This window comes from Canis lupus, chromosome 1, assembly GCF_011100685.1.
Source record: "Canis lupus familiaris isolate Mischka breed German Shepherd chromosome 1, alternate assembly UU_Cfam_GSD_1.0, whole genome shotgun sequence".
NCBI classification, from domain to species: Eukaryota; Metazoa; Chordata; class Mammalia; order Carnivora; family Canidae; genus Canis; species Canis lupus.
In genome coordinates, this window is record NC_049222.1 from 38,450,340 (window position 1) to 38,472,872 (window position 22,533).

The 22,533-nt window shown below is 35.9% G+C and overlaps 1 protein-coding gene across 36 annotated transcripts in view; it reads right to left on the reverse strand.

Annotated features, from left to right (window-relative positions):
* LOC102154803 (DDB1- and CUL4-associated factor 13-like) overlaps nt 1-2,580 on the reverse strand; it is a 212,062-nt gene extending 209,482 nt beyond the window's left edge. For 31 of the 36 annotated variants that reach the window (XR_005353658.1, XR_005353649.1, XR_005353647.1 and 28 more), the window contains exon 1: nt 2,037-2,166. The gene's annotated coding sequence lies outside the window, so the exon portion shown is untranslated. Of the gene's footprint in view, nt 1-2,036; nt 2,172-2,450 lie in introns of those variants that run through there. The other 5 variants (XR_005353669.1, XM_038526288.1, XM_038526290.1 and 2 more) reach the window with 3 other exon arrangements.
* Nucleotides 2,581-22,533: the final 19,953 nt, after the last annotated feature.

A 22,533-nucleotide genomic window follows, 5' to 3' on the forward strand; every position in this document is an offset into this window, starting at 1 on the left:
ACACCGACAACCAACCGAATGCCCCCACGTAAACTCACGATACTGCAAGAAGAAAAAGAATAACCCAAGCGAACTCTACCTGAATTCTCGACCCACAAAATCATGAGATAATGAGATAGTGGTTGTTTTAAACCAGACTGTTTTGAGGGTAGTTTGTTACACAGTGGAAGATACATGGCAGCAATAAATAAAGCCGAAAGTTGGTTCTTTGAAAAGACTCATAAAATTTGTTAATAATCTCTAGTTAGGAAAAAAATAAACCCAAGAAAACTAAGAAAAAATATATTAAGAAAAAAAGGACCGTGTATCAGACTATATAACAGGGAGATGACTTTGGATTCAAGCCCCCAGGCAGAATCAGGGCAATTTGATGTAGTAGAACAAGTACTTGGAGGAGGTATGTATCCTTCCACCAGTCAGATTTGGGCAAGTCATTTAAATCTATTGGACTCCACTTTAATTACAAAGCAAAACAAAAAATGAAGGCTCCTTCCATAGGTGGAGTCTTTGATGTGACTTCTCAGTGTATGTTTAGCCCCTGCTATTTAGAGTAGTTGTATTTAGAAAATAGTGGAATATAGAACAAGGAGCAAAGTAGCATTCAGAAGGGAACCAACCATCACAGCTTCCTCTCTTTGCTTAAGATGAAAAAACAAAAATGGAGAGTGACATCATTTTTTTTCTTACAAAATTTTAGTATGTATATTCAAGACCTTCTCATGGTAATAAAGTCAATAAAAATCTGTTGAATTAAATTCACACAAACACACAAAAAGGCTTTTCCCCTATAAAAAAAAAAAAACACATTAGGTGGTTTGATCAACATAATGCCTATAACTAAAGAACTAATTTTTACTTTTATATATTCTAATAAAACACTGTATAGTAAACTCTAGTTTTTGCAAGATTTTGAGACTCAAACCAACAACTTGTGCTGTGATATGATCTGGAGCTCAAATGGAATTAGGTACTTATCAAAAACATGGCCCCAACTTCTACCTTGCTCTACATTTTTCAAGCGTAACTTAAAATTTTTCTAAGACTTGACAAATTATTTATGTCTTTCTGACGATTATTTAACATGGAATTTAGCTAATGAAGTTCTGTAGTGTGTTAAATCTTAGCTGATATTTTGGAATGATTTTGAAACATATGGATAGAGGGGGTAGGAAGGGCCAGAGTTCTATCAAAATGTTCTAGCTTGTTACCTTAGATAAAATTAAAAGCTACATCATGTTATCACCTTAGTTTCTGGTGAGGACATTTATTAGTTTAAATGCCTTTTCAAATTCCAAAATAAGCTCAATTCTGAAATTTACTGTATAATAAAAATCTAGACCAATTGACATAATGAACAGGCTATAGGCTCCAATGGAAACATTAGGCCTGTCTAAAAAAAGAGTATCATTAAAAATGTTTTATTTTATTTTAAATTATCAAAGCCATTTCACTTATTCAGTTGTGTTCTAATAATGATAAGCATTTGCATGGTAAAATAAACATTTATGATTTAATGTACACAGTATAAACATGAGAAGCATCAAACCCATTAATAGATACAGATTAATCTTTTACTTCTCTACTCTGAAACACATAAAAACATCTTTAAACAGATATAGCTATATAATATGACATATTTATGTAAGAGTCCTCCACATTCTAATTAAAATTGAGATTAGGACATCAATCATATCCTTTACCCATTGCTACTTCAAAAAATAAAAGTAAAAAACCCTAGCTATATGCTTTTTTTAAATTTCAAAGTGTCCTCTTTATCTTTGTGAGCTAGCTAGTTACCTACTACAAGGCATTAGTAATTCCTTTCTTTCCAAGTTATTTTTAGGGTAGCTTTAGCTTTATTAAGATGTCCACCAAATGCTAAGACATTAAATACTGAGTTTCCTCTTCTCTGTCTACCCCACAGATAGGAGATTTCTTGCTTCAAACCTCAGTGCACACATGTAAACACAATTACTCAAAACAAGGCAACAAGTGAGAAGTAGGATTAAAATAAGAACTCAGACAATCTGACTCACAATCCAGCATTCAACTCCCTATAACTTGCTGTTTTCCTTTGTCCTCTTTGCTGTGAACCAAGATACTTGTTCTTTAGCAGGGTGTTTCTGCTGCAAATCCAGTTGCTACTGCATTATGCAATGAAGTCAGAAGCCTGAGCTTGTGACATCAATATAGGTTGCTATGGTAACTCTTTCCATAAGTATTACAGGTTCATTGTAGGCTCAAAAAAGAGGACTTCAGCACAGTAGCAAAATAGCTGGCATTATTCAGCCTAAATCACAACAATAATTGACGCAAAAAAATGTTTTATGCTACCTATAATAAATACAGATTTTTATATTTATGTTTTGTGTCATTATTGAAAGAAATTTTTCAAATATGTTAATCTGTTTAAATGAAAATTCTCCAATAGAAATAGCACTGCTACTGACCTTCTGATATAACAGATCCACAAGATCCAGGAAGAAGAGAGTCTCACCGTAACATAGCTTACTATTCCATGCCTTGTGTCATTCCAGAAGTCGAGTAATCTTTTTTTTTTTTTTTTGAAGTCGAGTAATCTTATGCATTATCTGTTTGGAATTAATTAATAGCATGATTAAATCGTTCGTCCCATTACAGAAATTATAGGAAAGGTCCAAGGAGTTGCACATATGAAAGCAATGTTAGGTGAAAAGTTTTCCCAGGGAATGTGTCCATTTTTAATATAACAACAGTAAAGATCACTTTTTATTGACCCTTGTTCACCCTTATTTCCTTTGAATATTTTTTGCCAATGCCTCAGTTCAAATCATTAAATCCACCTCCCTGTGTAGGAGATATCTAGATTCTTTCTCTATTACATTTTTTTAAATCTAAATTCGAAGCACACCGCTGAATAATTACAAAGCCTGAATTCCTTTCTTCCTTAGCTCCTTTTTGTTTGTTTATCACCCATCACCGTCAGCATGAGGATGTTAGTTCAATTCTGCAACCATGCTTGGGCTAGGCATGGCAGTCACACATGCCAGGCTTTCAGTGTAAGTTGTGTAAGACACAATCCCATCCATAAAAAGCTCATACAGGTTAATAGCAACGACAATAACAAATAATATTTACTGAGTACCTGCCGTGTGCCAGGCACCATGCTAAGCACTCTCCACTCATTATCTTAATTAATTTTCACACAACAAAGAGGGAGGGAGGTACTGTTATCCCCATTACACAGATAAGGGAACTGAAGTTCCAAGAGATAGCCACCGGTCTGAAGTCATACTAGTAGGTAGGAACACAGCCAGCAATTGAATTTAGGATTAACAGACTACAAATATTTATATGTCTCAACAGAAATAAAGGACAAGCTCTTGTTATTCACTGTGGTAAAACCTGAAAATTGGATTATAATCCCACTGAGCAAGGACAGCTTGACATAGAATTCACTGAAGCAGAAAGCAGATGATAGTCTTCAGGTGGACTTCATAAACACTTTCGATGAGTGACTTTTCTGTTTTTGTAACACTTAGCAGTTCAGAAAGTGTTTGCCTAAAGACATTCTTATTCCTCTAGGTTATCAATGAAAACACGTCTTAAAAACATTGGTTCTATCACTTTTCTTATACAGCTGCACCAATATTCTATTATGCTCCACATCACTATACTATCTCAAGATCAGGTAAATATATTAGCAATTTAATGTGAATAGTGTGTTGTACTTTACAAATCCTACCCAATATTCATCTTTTCAGCACAAATTTAGGGAGCCACTACTATGAGTCACACACGGTGCTCAATGTTAGATATGACACTACAGCAGAAAGTTGAAATGAAAGGAGCATGACATCGTCTAAAAGGAGAGAAAGTCATTGATCAAATAGCAATAGAAATAAATGTAAAGTTGGAACTGTGTCCAGAGAGTAGAAAATAAGAAACGCTGAAAAGAGATCATCTAAGCATTCGACCCTAAATGATAGAAAGAGAACAGAAGAAACGCAGAGAAGCAGAGGGAAGAAAACAAGAAGAAAAGTAAAGCCTTTGGAAATGTAATGCAACATACAACAGGAGTAACTTGGCTCTTTGAAAAGTTGAATAAAATTGACAAACCTCTGGCAAGATTGATCAAGAAAACAGACAAGGCAAAGGCAAGTATCTGAAACGACATACAGAACACAGAGATACAACAGATTTAAAAAGGAAATAAGATAAAATGAACTTTATGCCAGGACATCTGGAATCATAAATAAAAAGGACAAACAAAATTGATCAAGAAGAAACAGAAACTTGGATAGACATAGACACTGAAGAAATTGAATTAGTATGGGTCCTATGTCAGTTCTCTTTTTATCTTTTGATAAAACACCATATTGTGTTTCTTAGTAGCTGCACCAACTTCCATTCTCACCAGCAGTGCACAGGGTTACCTTCTCTCCACATTCCAGCCGGCACTTGTTACCTCTTGTCTTTTTGATAAGAGCAGTTCTAACAGGTGTGAAGTGATACCTCATTGTGGTTTTGATTTGTAGTTCCCTGATGATTCATGACATCTGGCACTTTTTCATGTACTTGGCAGTTTGCATGTCCATTTTGGGAAAAGGTCAGACCTCTTCGGGCTCTTTGTGTATTTATTTAAATTATTTGGTTTTATTGTGTCTGTTGTTGCTGCTGCTGTTGTTATAGAGCTATGAGCTCCATATATATTTTGGATGTTAACACTTTATCAGATAATGGCTTGCAAATATTTTCTTCCATCCCGTAAGTTGCCTTTTAATTTTACTGATGGTTTTGTTTGCTGTGCAGAAACTTTTTCGTTTGATGTAGTCCCACTTGTTGTTTTTTGCTTTTGTTACTTGTGCTTTTGGTGTCATACAAGAAAAAATAATCTGTACCGAAACCAACGTCGATAAGCTTTTCCCCAAGTTTTCTTTCAGGAGTTTTACAGTTTCAGTCTTACATTTAAGCCTTTAATCTTTTTCAAGTTAATTTTTGTGAGTAGTATAAGATAGGGGTTCAATTTCATTATTTTGCTTGTGGATATTCAGTTCTCCCAAAACCATTTATTCATGAGAATGTTTGTCCCCATGGAGCATTTTTAGCTCTCTTGTCAAATAGTAGTTCGCAATTTATGCATGGATGTATCTCTGGGCTCTTGATTCTGTTGTATTGACCTGTGAGTCTGCTTTTTTATGTATCATACTGTTTTGATTACTAGAGCTTTGTTGTATAGTTTGAAATCAGGAAGTGTGATGCCTCCAGCTTTGTTCTTTCTCAAGTTTGCTTTGGCTATTTGGTCTTCTATGGTTCCACTAAGAATTTAGGATTATTTTTTTCTCTTTTGTGAAAAGTATTGGAATTTTGAAAGGATTGACATTGAATCTATTGATGGCTTTGGGTAGTATGGACATTTTTAATAATATTAGCCCTTTTGATCCATAACACAGAATGTCTTTTTATTTATTTGTGTATTCTTCAATTTCTTTCATCAATGTTGTAGAGTTTTCAGTGTACAGATCTTTTACCTCCTTGGTTAAATTTATTTCTAAGCATTTTAGTCTTTTTGATGCTACTGTAAATGAGATTAATTCTTTCTCTCTTGAGTAGTGTGTTGTTAGTGTATAAAAACACAACTGACTTGTCTGTGTTGATTTTGTGACTTTATTGAATTGATTTATTAGTTCTATGCAGTTTTTTGATTGGGTCTTTAAGGTATTCTGTATATAAGATCATGTCATCCATGGAATTTTACCTCTTCCTTTCTAATTTGGATGCTCTTTATTTCATTACCTTGCCTGATTTTCTGGCAAAGACTTCCAGTACTATGTTGAATAGGAGTGGTGAGGATGGGCACAATTCCCTTGCTCCTGATCTTAGACTGTGGAAAAGCTTTCAACCTTTCACCATTGAGTATGATGTTAGTTATGGGCATGTCATATATGGCCTTTATTATGTTAAAGTGCATTCCTTCTATATATACCCACTTTATTGAAACATTTCATCATGAAAGGATATTGAATTTTCTCAAATGCTTTTTTTTTTCCTTTTGAGATGATTATATCATTTTTATCATTCATTCTATTAATGTGGTGTATCACATTTATTAAATGGTGCATGTTGAATCATCCTTATGTCCCAGGAGTAAATGCCACTTGATTATGATGTATAATCCTTTCAATGTGCTGTTGAATTTGACTTGTGAGTATTTTGTTGAGAATTTTTGCATCTTTATTCATCAGGCATATTAGTCTATAGTTCTCTTTTCTCGTGGTGTCCTTATCTGGCTTTGGTATCAGGGTAATGGCCTCATAAAATGAGTTTGGAAGGTTCCTCCGCTTCTATTTTTTGTAAAAAATAAAGCACGATTGGCATTAACTCTGTCTCAGCATTTCATAGGGCTGCTGACTTTCTTCCCTGCCCTGTCAGCTGCAGGATGTACTCCATAAACCTCCAGCATTTCTGGCCAGGCTTCCTGGTTTGGGGGGGCTAGAGGCTATACTCAGTAGTTGGGCAGGGCTGGTGAATTTCTTCCCTGTTAATGTGTAGATCTAGAATGGGCTCTGAGGTCAGAAGAGACCTACAGTTGGGAACCTAAAACAGACAGAACTGCTTACCAAGGTCCCCAACCAGATGGAGCCATCCATATTTATCCTTAAAGCGTTGTTATTTGTCATATCTACCCCAAATCAGAGTTTCTATATTCCATTTCTGTACCAAGCTTGATTTTAGAGTTCTGCCTTTTTAATTCAATTCAGAAATTCAGGCAATATTTTTGGAAGGTTCCTTTATTTTGAGTTTTCATTTTAATTCCAGCTAGTTAACATAGTGTTGTATTAGATTAAGGTGTACAATATAGTGATTCAACACTTCTGTACAACACCTGGTGCTCATCACAAGTGCACTCTTTAGCCCATCCCATCCATCTTTTCTCTGTTAACCATCACTTTATTCTCTATACTTAAGAATATGTTTCTTAATTTGTCTCTCTTTGTCCCTTTGCTTGTTTGTTTTGTTTTTTGTTTTGTTTTGTTTTTTGTTTATTTGTTTTGTTTTGTTTCTTAAATTCCACATACGGTATTTGCCTTTCCCTGATTGACTTATCTCACTTTATTCTCTAATTCCATTCATATCATTGCAAATGGCAAGATTTCATTCTCTTTCATGGCTGAGTGTGTATATATATACACACACACACACACACACATTATATATATATAATAATAATAATGCTCTAAACATAGTGATGAATATATCCCTTTGAATTGATGTTTTTGTATTCTTTGGATAAATACTCAGTAGTGTAATTGCTGGATCATAGGGTAGATTTATTTTTAACTGTTTTCCACAATTGCCGTACCAGTTTGCATTCCTGCCAACAGTGTCTGAGGGCTCCTTTTTTCTCCACATCCTCATCAACCCTTGTTGTTTCTTATGTTGTTGATTTTACCCATTCTGACCATTTATGTGGTGATGTCCCACTGTGGTTTAGGATGATTTGATAGTTTTATAGTCATATTTGTGGGACAAGGCCAGCCTAGGGTCCTCTTACTCTATCACCATCTTCTCCCTGGGAGTTTCCTTTTATAAAGTCTTGTTTAGAGCGTGTGGAACCTACCCATTTGGCTTCCATCACACTTAATGCAAAATTCTCCTGAATTTCCTAATTCTGCTCTCCCAATTCTATCTTTCATCTCAAAACATTGTGTTGTTAAAAACATTGCATCTTTCAGCTCAAAATCTATTGCCTCATCTCCCTCATCCAGTCTGGCTCTGGGTTCTGCTCATTCTTTCAAATTTTCCATCCTCTCTCATGCATGTTCTTCCTGTTCTTCTCTTTGCTACTAACCACATCTGAAACCTCATCACTTCATGCCACAGGTGTCTCAATAGTTTCCTGCAATGACTCCCTCCTTTAGCCTCTACCCTAAGAGTGCAAAGTACAAATAACTATAGATTTACTTCCTGAAACACTAAAAATTTAAAATTATATCATATTGAAGCTCCAATACCCACCAAATACATTTAGTCACTCTCCTTCCCAAGAAGTTGAAATTTTAACTCTTTATCCTGACATTCCTGGCTTTTAAAAATCTGACCACAGTCTAACTGTTAGTCTTTGGAGCCATCACTCACCTTCAAGAATTATCTCCCAAATAAAATGCATGTATTACTAGTCTCTAAATACACATTTTACTTTTGCATCTTTCTGCTTTGTTCATGCTATGTCACCACTAGAATGTCGCACCCCTCTTTCCCACCTCCATTTACCTTTTAAAATTCTAAACATCCTCCTAAGCTCAGTATATTTCTTTTATTTTTTTATTTTTTTTTAATTTTTATTTATTTATGATAGTCACAGAGAGAGAGAGAGAGAGAGAGAAAGAGAGAGGCAGAGACACAGGCAGAGGGAGAAGCAGGCTCCATGCACCGGGAGCCCGAGGTGGGATTCGATCCCGGGTCTCCAGGATCGCGCCCTGGGCCCAAGGCAGGCGCCAAACCACTGCGCCACCCAGGGATCCCCTAAGCTCAGTATAAATTATTGAATAGACAGTTGTGCTGTCCTTTTGTGTGTGTGTGTATATATGTTTTATCTTCTCAACTAGACTGTAAGCTTCTTGAGAAAAAAAACCATATCCTTAGTCTGCTACAGTATGAGGCAAATATGGTACTTAGTTAATACTAAGTTGATGTCACATCCCAGAACAACAAAAACACTCAGATATTTGCTCAGGCAAATATTTGCATCACTAATTGTGGTGACCATGGCTTCTTTTGAACATTACAGATTCAGATTCTTCTGTTGGTTTTATTAAATTATAACAGTAGAACATAGAATAAGATTTCTTGCTTGATTACATAGTACAAATAATTTACCTGATATATACATGACTTTCAATCCACTCTCCCAAGAAAAGATAGCAAGAACTATGAGTTATTGTCAAGATTCTTCCATTTGAAAATAAAAGATATCTGACTTACAATTAGCTTAAACAAAAAGGATAATGTATTGGCTCATGGAATTGAGAAATTCATGGATGAATCTGTTTTTAGTAACAGATCTAGAAGATTCACTGGTATTAATAAGTCTAACTCTCCTTTTTCTAAGTGTTCACCTTATTCTCTGTGGCTGCATATCAAGCCAACTGTATGTAGTAAAGGCAAATGCTAACTACACTTTTGGTTTCATGTTATGCAAATCGGCACCCCAATTAAAGAAGAATCTCTCTGTCTCTCTCTCTCATTCTCTCTCTTTCTCTCTTTCCATAACCATAGAGAAAGTTCAGGGATAATTGTTAAACTCTGAATAGGGCATATGCCTATCAGTAAAGTCACTGGGCCAGAAAGAAGAACATCTAAGAAAAGTTCAGCCTGAACATGAGTTCATGCCAGTGGCCAAGTTGGTAGTCAAATAGATTGACTGTCTGTGTCTCCAAGACCACATGATGTTAAGGAAACATCAGGACATAAGGACCAGCTGATTTCAGAAAGAAAGAAGAAAGAAAGAAAGAAAGAAAGAAAGAAAGAAGAAAGAAAGAAAGAAAGAAAGAAAGAAAAAGAAAAAATAAGAAAAGAAAAAGAGAAAGAAGAGAGAAGAATGTAATGCGTAATGTAATTTAGAGGTGTTATGTATGAGCTATAGTAGGAAAATCGCGTATTTCTCTTCTAGAATTCGGCTCTTCTATGCTCGTTCTAGGAATCTCTCACCCGCATCATTCCTCTCCTCCCTCTCATCTCTGCTTCATGCTACTCCGCTTCTCTTTGTCTATCTTGATCTATTACTCTATCTACCTAACCTCTTCCTTACTCTAATACTCTCTATTCCTCATCCCTCTTCTAATCCCTGTCAGCCTCTCCTCGCCTCTCCCTCGCTTCTGCCTGCCTCTTCTCTACTCTCTATCTTGCAACTCTTCTCCTTACGCCTACTCTGCTCTTCCTTTCCGCTCCTGATCCCTCTCTCCTCCCATCCGCTCCTCACTCGCCTCACCTCTCATTCCTCATCCGCTACGTAGAGAGAAGAGAAGAATAAAGGATAGCAAAAATAATCATTTCTCCCTTAAAGTCAGAGAGATCCTTTGGGTCCTGAATTGTCTAGATTGACTTTAAATTCCAAGGCTTTAGTTCATCCAGTTATCCTCAAATATTTATTGCATACCTAGTATGTGTCAGTAACTCTGCTAGGCACTATTGAAAATAAAAGATTATTAGCTTTGATTTACAGGAGTGAGAAATGTAATATATTTATACTAAATCTGATCCAAAGCAGGATTTGGTATGTGTCATAAAAGTGGGGCTAAAGATAAGGATTTAGGAATCATATATATAGAAACAACAATGTAAGCAAACAGATGACACTAAAATTTTGAGGGATAGAATAAAGATATAAGAGAAATGAAGACTGAGGAAAGAAAGAACTTGGAATAAACTTTTATAACCATGTTCAAGTTATATCCCATAGAATGCAAACTCCTTAAGAGTAAAACTTTAATCTTGGGTCTTGGGTGGCTGAGTTAGCTCAGTGGTGACTCTAGATTTCAGCTCAGATCATGATCTCAGGGTCATGAGATTGAGAGCCACATCAGTCTTCTGATTCAGCAGGGAGTCTGCTTGAGTTCTCTCTCTCCCTCTGCCCCTCCCCCACCTTTCTAAAATAAATAAATAAATCTTTTTATAAAAACTGATTTTGCTTTGAACAACAAAAATCTTAACCATAGAGATATAAAATTACAGTATTAATACTATGTAATATTTATTGAGCATTTACCAATGATAGGTATTGTTCTAATTTTCCCATTCAATTCTCAAAGGAATCTCATGAATTAGATATTAATTTTAACATCGTCATTTTACAGATAAGAACACTGAGATTCAGAAATGTTCAATAATTTGCTTAAGCAAATGTAAATGTGGGTTCTTACCAAGTCCAGAGTGTGACTTCTTAATCAATATATTATAGTAAACATTTTGAAAGATTACATCTTCTCATGTGAGTCAAGGAACAGATTCAGTATAAATTACCTGGAAATGATGTTCTTTGAGCTTTTAGTTAGCCTCATGTGATCTCAGCTTCTTGCCTAATGTAAATTTCAACACCATTTTCTCCTTGGATTATCCAGCAGACTAAAATCATTCAGTAACTCTGTTGTTTGAGAAGAGAATGAGTGGAGAAAGAAACATGGTTATAGCATGGTAGAGGCTTTGCCTTTCTACTAGCAAAATAAAACTCAGTGATACTGATATGAATTGAAATATATCACCTCAAAATTAATATGTTGAAGTCCTCACCTCAAGTATCTCAGGGTGTAACCTTATTTGGAAATACGGTCTTTACAGAACTAATCAAGTGAAAATAGTCATTAGGATGGGCTCCAATCCAATATAACTGGTGTACTCATACCAATGGAAGATTGGAACACATGAAGCATTCAGAGAAGAAAGACCACATGAAGAGATACAAAACATTGTATGTGAATATGAAGACAAATATTGAGGGTGATGTACATAAAAAGCAAGAAATATCAAATATCGCTAGAAAGCCACCAAAAGCTAGGAGAGAGGCCTGGAACAGATTCTCCCTCACAACTCTTAGGATGAACCAAACCTGCCAACATCTTGATCTTGAACTTCTACCCACCCCCCCCCCCAGAATTGTAAGACAATAAATTCCTACTGTTTAAATGACCCAGGTTGTGATGCTTTGTTACAGCAGCCCTAGGAAATTAATATAAGTATCTTCAAGAAAACTTAGAACAAATATCAGCCTCCTGCAAATGAAAAAAGCAATTCCCAATACTTTCTTCTATGAGGGTACCGGGTTAATAGAGCCAGTTCACAATTAAAATAGCTAGATCAAAATTCTGTCTTGATTTTATAGCCTCATGGGGAATGTTTGCAAATAATTTTACATAGATACTACATTTTGTGTTTCCTAATTTGTTGCCATCATTTGCTAAAAGAAGGTTAATATTTTTTTCTAAAGAGAATGCTTTTCTTTCTTCCAGAAATCTGACGCCTGATTCGTAAGTGATCATTTACATTTTTTTGTTCTGGACTTCTAGGAGACATCTAGATACTAGGAACAGATTATTTACTCATCAGTTCATAGTTCAAATTCACATTAAAATGTTCTCAAATATCAAGAAAATGTTTTTATTGTAATAACAATTAGCAGCTCACCTAATTGCTAATTTTAAGGGGTCTGATGGGAAGCATGGTGGAAGTTCTTACCTGAGATTTTGTGAAGAAGATCAAATATGACCTTAATCATAGTTGGGAATCTATATTCATAGTCACATTACCAAAAAGTATCCAGGACTAAAGTTTAAACATTTACTAAGTTCTTGAGTAAACCAAGTTGAACATCACACTCCCCTAAGGGAAAATGTCATACACAAACATGACCCAGTAGGCTTACTTTTCCGGACTGGTAGAACTTAATGAACATTCTAAGCCAGCAGAATGGTCACTCATGTACACACTCAGGGAGAAGCATGGCTTTTAGCAAAATCTTACAGAGTTACTGACCCTGTTCCTGAACTTAATATGCTTTTCTTCCTCCCTTTCTGCCTTGCTTCTTCTTTCCTTCCTTCCTTTTCAGTATAATGTTTTTTCTATTAAGGTATGCATGTTTGGAGTTGTAAAGAAGCCCCATTGTTTTGTGCACAGGTGTGTCAGAGTGGAGGAGCATTGTAAAGCAGGCGTACTGTGATTATTTTTTCAGTTCTGACTATGAACTTAGCAGCATCACATATTGGTTGGGCACTGATTTTGGAATCAAATAGCCCTTGTTTTAAACTAAGTCCTCTTATTAGCTGTATACAGTTTTAGGGGTAGTCCTTAGCTACTCTGTGCTTCATTGCCTATATATTAAGGATGAACATTGTACTTTCTCAAATGGTCTGAGAACAAAAACAAAACAAGACAAATAAACAAACAAAGGTGGCACCTGAAGAGCAGATAGTATAGTGATAACCCACCCAGTGAGTACTTAATAAATGTAAGCTAATAATTAGTAATTAGGAGTATAAAGGAAAGTAATTATATGACAATTCTGGAAAAGTCAAAACTATAGCAATGGTAAAAAAAAAAAAAAAAAAAAAAAGAAGAGCAATGATTGCCAAGGATTTGGGGGAGGAGGAGTGTTAGGTAAGTATTGAATACATGAAACACCTTTGGAAGGTGGCAAAACTAAATTTTTTTAAAGATTTTATTTATGTATTCATGAGAGACACACAGAGAGAGGCAGAGACACAGGCAGAGGGAGAAGCAGGCTCCATGTAGGAGCCTGATGTGGGACTCGATCCTGGGTCCTCGGGATCACGCCCTGGGCCAAAGGCAGGCGCTAAACCGCTGAGCCACCCAGGGATCCCAGCAAAACTAAATTTTGTAGGATACTGCACTGGTGGATATATGACACTCTATATGTCAAAATCCCTTGAATTTTCCAGCATAAAGAATGAAACTTACCGTATGCAAATTTAAAAAATATTTTGGAGGTCAGGGTATCACAGGACGGAATGCAGAATTTGATAAAACTACCTATTATACAAATGTGTGAAATAAATCTAACCATATTACAAATATATGAAGCAATCTTACCTGAAGAGAGTAGGAGGAGAAGGTAACTTAAGTAATTTTGGAAATGAATGGAATCTGTGAAATAAAGGCAAAATAACCTATATATGAGCACTGTGTTCAGGTTCATAAAGTTGTTTCTTTGGGGGGTATGATTAATTTTGATACTGCTATACATGTATCCTGGAATTGAACAATTAAATAATTTGGTGCTGGATGCTGGGAGCAAGGTCTCTCTCAGTGTTGCAGTAGAAGATTACAGAGAGCAAGGGAACAAGCTAGAATGAGCCCTGTGATAATGGATTAGAGTTGGAGACATCAGTATGAACTCATGTCTAGCTTAGTATAGATACAGATAATTACATATAGAAATAATTATGTGGATATGAACAAGCTGATAGCCACACATAGAACTCCTTGCTCTGTCAGTGGAGAGAGCTTAGAAGCAGTACCAACAAGTGCACCTATTACCCAGATCTTGTTTTCTAATACCATTTTCCAATAAAGGGAATTGAGGCTCCTCGGAGAAAGGGCCAATTCTAGGACTGGAGCAGAAAATACATAGAATGAGTTCAGAGTATCTTGTAGTGTGAGAAAGTAAGGAAATGCTTTTTTAAAAAATGATGGCATAGGCAAAGAGAAATATTAGACAACTGAAAGATCCCCCAATGATCAAAATGGCAATATTTGAACAACACAATAAATAAAGTAGTATTGGCTTATAATCTAAAATAAAAAATATTTTTTATTCTGTACTGTACAGATAAATAATCAAAAAATAAATATGGGATAATAAGCAAGTTTTCCATGCAGAAGAATTCTAAATAACTAGTGTAGGTACTCTGTCCTCAAGGAGGTGAAGCAGAAGTCCCCACTGACTCCCTCCCACAGAGTACAATATAGAAAATGGAAAAAAGAGTACCCTTATGGGGGATAAACCTCACAAACACTAGCTCAATCAGTTGGCCAAGGTAAACATCAACAGTGCTAAATCGAGTTGATAGTACATATTCTTGATATGATGTGATGAAAATGACACTTCACCTGTATAGTCCTCTCCAAAACCCATAACCCCAGTCTAATCATGAGGGAAAAAATCAGACAAATACCAACTGAGGAACATTGTACACGATTGTACAAAATCGACTAGTAATTTTCTAAACTGTCGAGGTCATCAAAAACAAGGAAACTTTGATAAACTATCACAGCCATGGGGAGCCTAAGGACATATGAGGACTACATGTTATGTAGATCCTGGAAGGAGCCCTCAACAGAAAAAGGATATTAGGTAAAAACCAAAGAAATCAAAATATAGATTTTAGTTAAAATAACATATCAATATTGATTCAACAATTACAAACTAATGTAATATAAATGTACAAATATAAGGCATTAATAATAGGAAAAAAAAACTACAGAAGAATATGGGTATATGAGAACTCTGTACTATCTTAAACTGTTTTGAGATTTCAAATTTATTTTAAAAAGAAAGAAAATGTAAAGGTAGAACTATTATATTAAACCTAAAAGCAAAAACATTAACCAGTATTACTACGTACTATTAGTTTTTATTTGGTAAACAATTAGTACAAGAAATGTCTGGCAATTACTAGGACTTTATTGAACTTGAATGTTTTTAATCATCCGTCCAACTAACCCTAGTCTAATTTATATACTTTATTCAACTCGTGTTGAATCACTTCTTAAAATTAGACCTTCCTTGAACTTGATATGGTATGTTCAAGAACTTTACCACCCACCTCAGTTTGCCTACAAGGAAATTTTGTGGGTGTCAGTAACTTTTATATTCAATAGTCCATTCCTAACTCTCCTAAATGTTCCATTAGTCAACACTCTTTCATTTATAGATCAAAGGATAAGTTGCCCTGTTTAATCAGTGAAAAACCACCCAAAAAGTAAGGGGTTAGTCACAAATTACATTATCCTGCTAGCCATACAAATTCACCTATGACTATTATTCCTGATAAAAGTAGATTTCACATCATTTATGTCTTCTATGCTTGGTTCTTTGTTTTGGAAGTCAAAATTTACAGATTTAGAATTTTTTCAAGTAAATCCTCTTCTAACAAACTTCACCATGTATAGTAGCTTTTATATGGCACTATTTTCTTTTAAAAGTGTGGATACAGGGGGATCCCTAGGTGGCTCAGCGGTTTAGCACCTGCCTTCGGCCCAGGGGTGATCCTGGAGTCGGGATCGAGTCCCACGTCAGGCTCCCTGCGTGGAGCCTGCTTCTTCCTCTGCCTGCACCTCTGCCTCAGTGTATGTGTGTGTGTGTGTGTCTATGTGTCTGTGTGTCTCTCTCTCTGCATCTCTCATGAATAAATAAATAAAATCTTTAAAAAAAATAAAATAATAAAAGTGTGGATATCAATCCAAGCTATAACAGAGATAGCTAAAAGACATATTTAAACAATATGAGTTTTAGGGATCCCTGGGTGGCGCAGCGGTTTGGCGCCTGCCTTTGGCCCAGGGCGCGATCCTGGAGACCCGGGATCGAATCCCACATCGGGCTCCCGGTGCTTGGAGCCTGCTTCTCCCTCTGCCTGTGTCTCTGCCTCTCTCTCTCTCTCCGTGTGACTATCATGAATAAATAAATTTAAAAAGAAAAAAAAATTAAACAATATGAGTTTTAAAACAATCATGTAATTGTTTCCTATATACTTCTGGGAAGCTGTCCCTCCTTCCCTACTACAACATAGAAATGTCTCTGAATCAGTCTTTTATGATGTTTGTGCTTTGGGGGCTTGAAGATGAATAATGGAGCAGAGAGATTAAAAGAAACAGAGACAGGTAGTTGAGCTCCCCCATCACATAATGTCATGCCATAAATCTCTTAGTCAACATTCTTGGGACTTGCACACTGACATCTGATAGGAGTATGATATAAGCATAATTTAGAATGTTATGGATCTTCACAAGTTCCTAAAACATATAGTGACAATGGCCTTTGATGCAGACGGGGCAGGTAGAAATACAGATGAAAGAAGATTAAGAAATCTTCTCAAAATGCTGAAAACCACTAAGTTCAAAGCCAACTCATTTACTCTTAAGGTCAGTGGGCTTTCACTCCACACCAAATGTCTCCGTGTACTTACCACTCTAAGCCAACTTTAACATACATTGGGAGGATATGGACCATTATCTTATTCAGTATGCATATTCCCTTTGCTCTTCTTAATAAAGTATAAAGTGATGTGGTAATTTGATAATCGACTCAGTGCTCCTGCCTACAGAGTGTGGGTTCTGAGAGAAATGGAAAAAGCAAGTGCAGCCAATTTATGTACCTCATAATTTTTTAATATATCTAGTAATTCATAAGTCTTACAAAACTTTATGTACTTGAAAGATTGAGGTCTATGTTGAGAGTGTGTGTGTGTGTGTGTGTGTGTGTGTGTGTGTGTGTTGGGCTGGGATACCTTTTTATGCATCTAAAAGTCAGTTTTAGGGGTATCTGAGTGGCATAGTCAGCTCAGCATTTGACTCTTGGTTTCAGCTCAGGCAATGATCTCAACATCAGGCTCTGTGCTCAGCACAGAGTCTGCTTAAGTTTCTTTCTCAAGTTTCTTTCTCCCTCTCCCTCTGCCCCTCCCCCACCTCTTGGGCACATGTGAGCTCTCTCTCCCTGCCCCTCTTTTTCTCAAATAAATAAAGTAAGTAAAAGTCAAGTTTCAGATAAGGTAAGCTATAATGTGGCACTCAAACTCTCAATTATAGTACTTGTAACAATGGCTACTGTGTATTTTATCAAACAACGTGGACTTAAATTGAGATGTATTCTTAAACTGCTGGGTCTTTTTGAGTTTACATGTAAAAAACAAGGTTACACACATGGGAGCTGCTGGATCCCCATGGAACCATCAGGCATTGTGGTATAGAAGATAATATAGCTATTTAAACCTGCCTCACCTTCAATTCAGGAAGCTGGCTTCTGGTCTTAAATATTTTGTTCTATTCCACAGAGCCCTGTAAATCTTACTTCATTCCTGGTCATCTTCATTTTCTATAAGGGTGAGATTATCTTGCAGTCAAACCTCAGAAATGTGTCTTCCCTGGGGCAGGCTGAGCAGTCCAAGCAATTTAACACATCAACTTTCCCCACCATACCAGACCGATCCTAAAATTAACCCTTACATACGAAGTGATCCAAATCTGGTGTCTGAATACAGAGAGACTCTGATGAGATGGCATTTGAAACTGAGACCTCTTGAAGTCCTATGTATATATACAGACTGTTCCTTTATAATGAAGTTCTGAGTTTGACTTTCCCATGAGGTAAATTTGAAATGGATATTTATGGATATAGATAGGTCTTACCCCCATACCTCTCTCTGGGTATCAGTTTTGGTTTTTTTTTTTTTTTTCCGATCTTGTTTTCCTTTTTCTCCTAATCCAACCATCCTCTCTACCTCTCTGTTTATAGGTCACTCTATAACTCTTTAGGTCACTTTTTATCTCTTGCCTTGTCCTTTTCCCTATATCTTCCATTTCACTCTCTTTTCACCTCCCCCCTCCCACCCAGACCTGATGTAATCTCTCTGCAATGTTTTCCTGAACTTCTTTAGAGTGTGTCTCTCTGGCCCACTGGGGCCACCTGACTCTCTGCTCTGACACTTCCCCTATTTCTCTTCCTACTGTAAAGCAAACTGAAACAAAACTCTGTATTGTTTGCAGAATTTAATGAATGAAGTCTTATATTTGCATCTCTAAAAAAGTTTTGTCATTCTTCACTTACTTTGGTCCTTGAGTTCTCTTTCTGCAGGTCTTACTAGGGGAAAAAAATGAGGTATGCCATATTATACCACATAAATAATATGGAAATATTTGGAAATTTTTACTTATTTTAATCCTCTTGAATGCATGTGAATATGTGATTTTTTTTTTTTTTTTTTTTTTTAGAGAGTGAGCATGAGGGTGGGGGAAGGGACATGTGAACTTTAAAACACAACACTGTATTTTCATATTTGGAGGAAGCATGTGGCCCAGTTGGAGATGAATTTTGACTTTGGTATTTTCAGAAGCAACATTTTAGAATTTATATGAAATGGAAATGAACTTTCCTCATTGTATGCTTTTAACTGCAATCTCATTAATGTCTTTCAATTATTTTTGCTACAATAATAGTATGCAATTATCTATACTTATTATTAAAGCCATCTTAATAGAACTTTTATTAAAACTAGGAAGGCTTAGACATAATAATAAGACACATTGAAAATATTTTCAGTGACAGCCTTATAAAGAACATACGTTTTCTCAGAAAGGAACTCTGTACAGAATTATTTTGTATTAGTTTCATTCTAACAAAATTGAAGTACATTTTACAAATTAATACATAAAGTAACACATTCTAGAGGGTTATTTCCAAATTTAGTTTCAATTTTCTTCAATGAAATCAGAAATTTGAAATAATCCTCAAGTTCAAGAAATGACTTGAAAAAGATGGAGTAAAGATAAAAAAGACCAATATCTTTTTTCTACTGGCAAAAACATTTAAACAATGTCCAATGAAACTCACTGTAAAGACATTCCACCCCCCCCCCCCATTTCATTCTCATTTCAGAAATATTGTAAATAGTTTCCTATTATCTGGTAAAGCATACAGTGATAAGATGCATCCTCAAAATGATGAAACTCCTCTAGATTTAGATGGAATTACATTATTCTTGAGCGAGAGACTTCCTTTGTACTCTCATGCACAGCATCCTATCTTGCTGACAGCTTTGACCTATTGGAGGTTCTATTTGACCTTGGAGCCTGAACAAAAAATTTTTTTTTCTTAAAGAGAAATGGTCCTTTGTCTTCTGAATTTAAAGATGCAGACCTATTTTCCAGAAAACAAATTATTGTAAAGAGGAAGCTCTAGGTGTGAGGAGCCACAGGTGAGACAGGAGCACCTATGAAGTCCTCAGGGTGGGACAGAGATCTGGGGCATTTATTTCATTCCACACCAGGGCTTCAAGGGGTAATTTTGGGACAGACTGAAATGTTAAATAGAAAAGATTATTTTCACCACGTTCTCAAGGAAAAAACCTACCGAGTCCTTTCTAATTGACCCTTCTGTTATAACTTCGTGGCTCTTTCTCCTTGGCTCCAAAATGGGAATAATAAGACCAAACTCAGAGGGTTGTTTTGGGGATTGAATCAGATAATTCAATTAAAGCATTTAAAATCACACCTGAAACACATTGCTCATTTGGTTAATGCTAATTATTGTTATCACTGCTGCTGTTATGGTAGTTAACAACACCAAACGTACTTAGGGCACTACCTACATAGTTGTGGGACTTAATAGAACCAGTAAATCCAAAACCTAAAAGCAACATAAGTGCTAGAAACAAGTAAGTTTGCCATCTTAGATGCCATAGTTTGCCATCTTTTTCCTCAGAGAATCTTCAGACACAGTTCATAATTAAGCACATCTTTATCCACTTTGAATTACCCGGAAGAAAAGTTTATAAAAAAAAAAAAAGCTTGTAATTATAGTTTTATTTAAGGCAACTATGCTTGAAATGTTCTGAAGGTCAGAGAAGATAAACTCAAGGTGTGATCCTAGTGTTGAGGAAAGAAACAGTGAACATGAGAGACTATTATCACTCATGGGAGCATCCTTCAGAAACCATAAGATTTACCATATAGAAAACATTAAGGAAAACTTTGTCCATTTTGGTAAATTGTTTACAAAATGTCTCACAAGTTGCCTCTCTGCACCATGAGGAGTCTATAATGACTCTGGGTCTGGCTATCAGACTTGCTTTGACCAGTGGAGTAGTGATTTAAGTAGCAAAGTGAAAGGTGCTTGTGTTAGGGTTCTCCAGAAAAACAGGACCGCAAAGTTTTTATATTATGTAAAATGTATAATATAATTTATAATGTAAATTTTAATATATAAAATTATATTAATATATAATGTGTATTAATAATATATTTTAAACAACACTATAAATATTAGAATATTAATGTAAAATAATATATGGGTAATTATAATTTAACAAAATATTACATAATATTTATATATAAAAACCTATTAGTTCTGTTTATACACATAGATTATATAATATATTTAACATGTAATCTATATAAGATATTATCTAGAGCAAGATGAGAGAGATTTAGTATATGGAATTGACTCATATGATTATGGAGGCTGAGAAGTCTCATGATGTTCAGTCAGCAGCCTGGAGTCCCAGGACAGCTGATGGTGTTAAGCTCCGGTCCAAGAGCAGAAGACTGACATCCTAGCTTGAAAACAGGCAGAGAGAGCCAATTCTTTCTTATCCCATCTCTTGTTCCATTCAGGCATCCAACAAATTGGATGAGTCCCATCAACCCTGAGGAGGGCAATCTGCTTTACTTAGTGTATTGACCCAAATGTTAGTCTAATCCAAAACCAAATATCTGGAATCTAGGAGCCACATCAAGTTGACACATAAAATTAAATCACAGTACTCATACAGTGGCTTCTCCTCTTGCTGCTGGACTCTTCCTCCATCATGTGAAGGAGCCCATGCTAGCTTGCTGCAGGCTGAGAGACCACATGCAGGAAGAGACCACATGTCTAACTGTCTTAGCTGAGGTCCCAGATATTTGAGTGAACTCTACCCCAGCCCAGCCAGATTAAACCAAAGAATCATTCAGCCTACTCATAGAAACATGAGAAATAATAGTTTTTGATATCTAAATCATTATGCCTGGGAATGGTTTTTCATATAGCAAAAGTAAACTGATTTGAAAATTGAGCACAACTTTTTGTTCTTGTTGTTGTTTTTTAAGATTTTATTTATTTATTCATGAGAGACACAGAGAGAGGCAGAGACACAGGCAGAGGGAGAAGCAGGCTCCCTGTGGGGAGCCCAATGTGGGACTCGATCCCAGGACTCCAGGATCACGCCCTGAGCTGAAGGCAGACACTCAACCACTGAGCCACCCCGGTATTCCTGAGCACAGCTTTAGAAGTTGATGTCACATCTAAAAGCAAGGCCATATTATAACCCGCGCTTAATAAATTTTAGTCTAAAATAAACAATTATAGTCTATACCTATTGCTTACATATAGAAATTTTAAAATATGTAAATAGTTTTATTATTAGTGCCAAAAGAATTATACAAATGGATTTTTTAAATAACAGATCAAACTTTTAAATACCATAGTTGAGTGGATACAAATAAAAAAGGAATCTCAAGATCAAGTTTTAAAAAATGGCAAAAAGCAAATTAAATATTATGTGAGTCTTGAAAATATTGAAGATATCGTTCCAATTCTGAAATGATGACCTAAATATTAATTTCAAGCACCTTCAATATCAAATAGTAAAAATCTTTTACAAAATAATTCACATACCATAAAATTCATTTTTCTAAATTGTGCAATTCAATGGAGTTGAGAATATTCTGAATTGTACAACCATCACTACTACTTAATATCAGGATATTTTCATCACCCCAAAAAGAAACCTTGTGTCTATTAATAGTCACTCCCCATTCTCTTTCTTCCCCTGTCCCTGAAAAATCCTAATGTGCTTTCTGTCACTATGGATTTAAATATTTTGGACATCTTACATAAACAGATTTATACCATCTGTGGCCTTTTGTGTCAGGCCTCCATCCCTTAGACTAGCATTCAAGTTCATCCGTGCTGTAGCATTTATCAGGACTTCTTTTTATTACTAAATAATGTTTTATGCATAGACCATAGTTGGCTTATCCATTCATTAATTGATGAGCATTTGGGTTGTTTCTATTTAATTTTACTATCATAAATAATACTGCCGGGTAGCCGGGGTGGCTCAGCGGTTTAGCGCCGCCTTCAGCCCAGGGTGTGATCCTGGAGACGCAGAATCCAGTCCCACGTCGGCTCCCTGCATGGAATGGAATGGAGCCTGCTTCTCCCTTTGCCTGTGTCTCTGCCTCTCTCTCTCTCTCTCTCTCTCTCTCCCCCTTTCTCTCTCTCTCTCC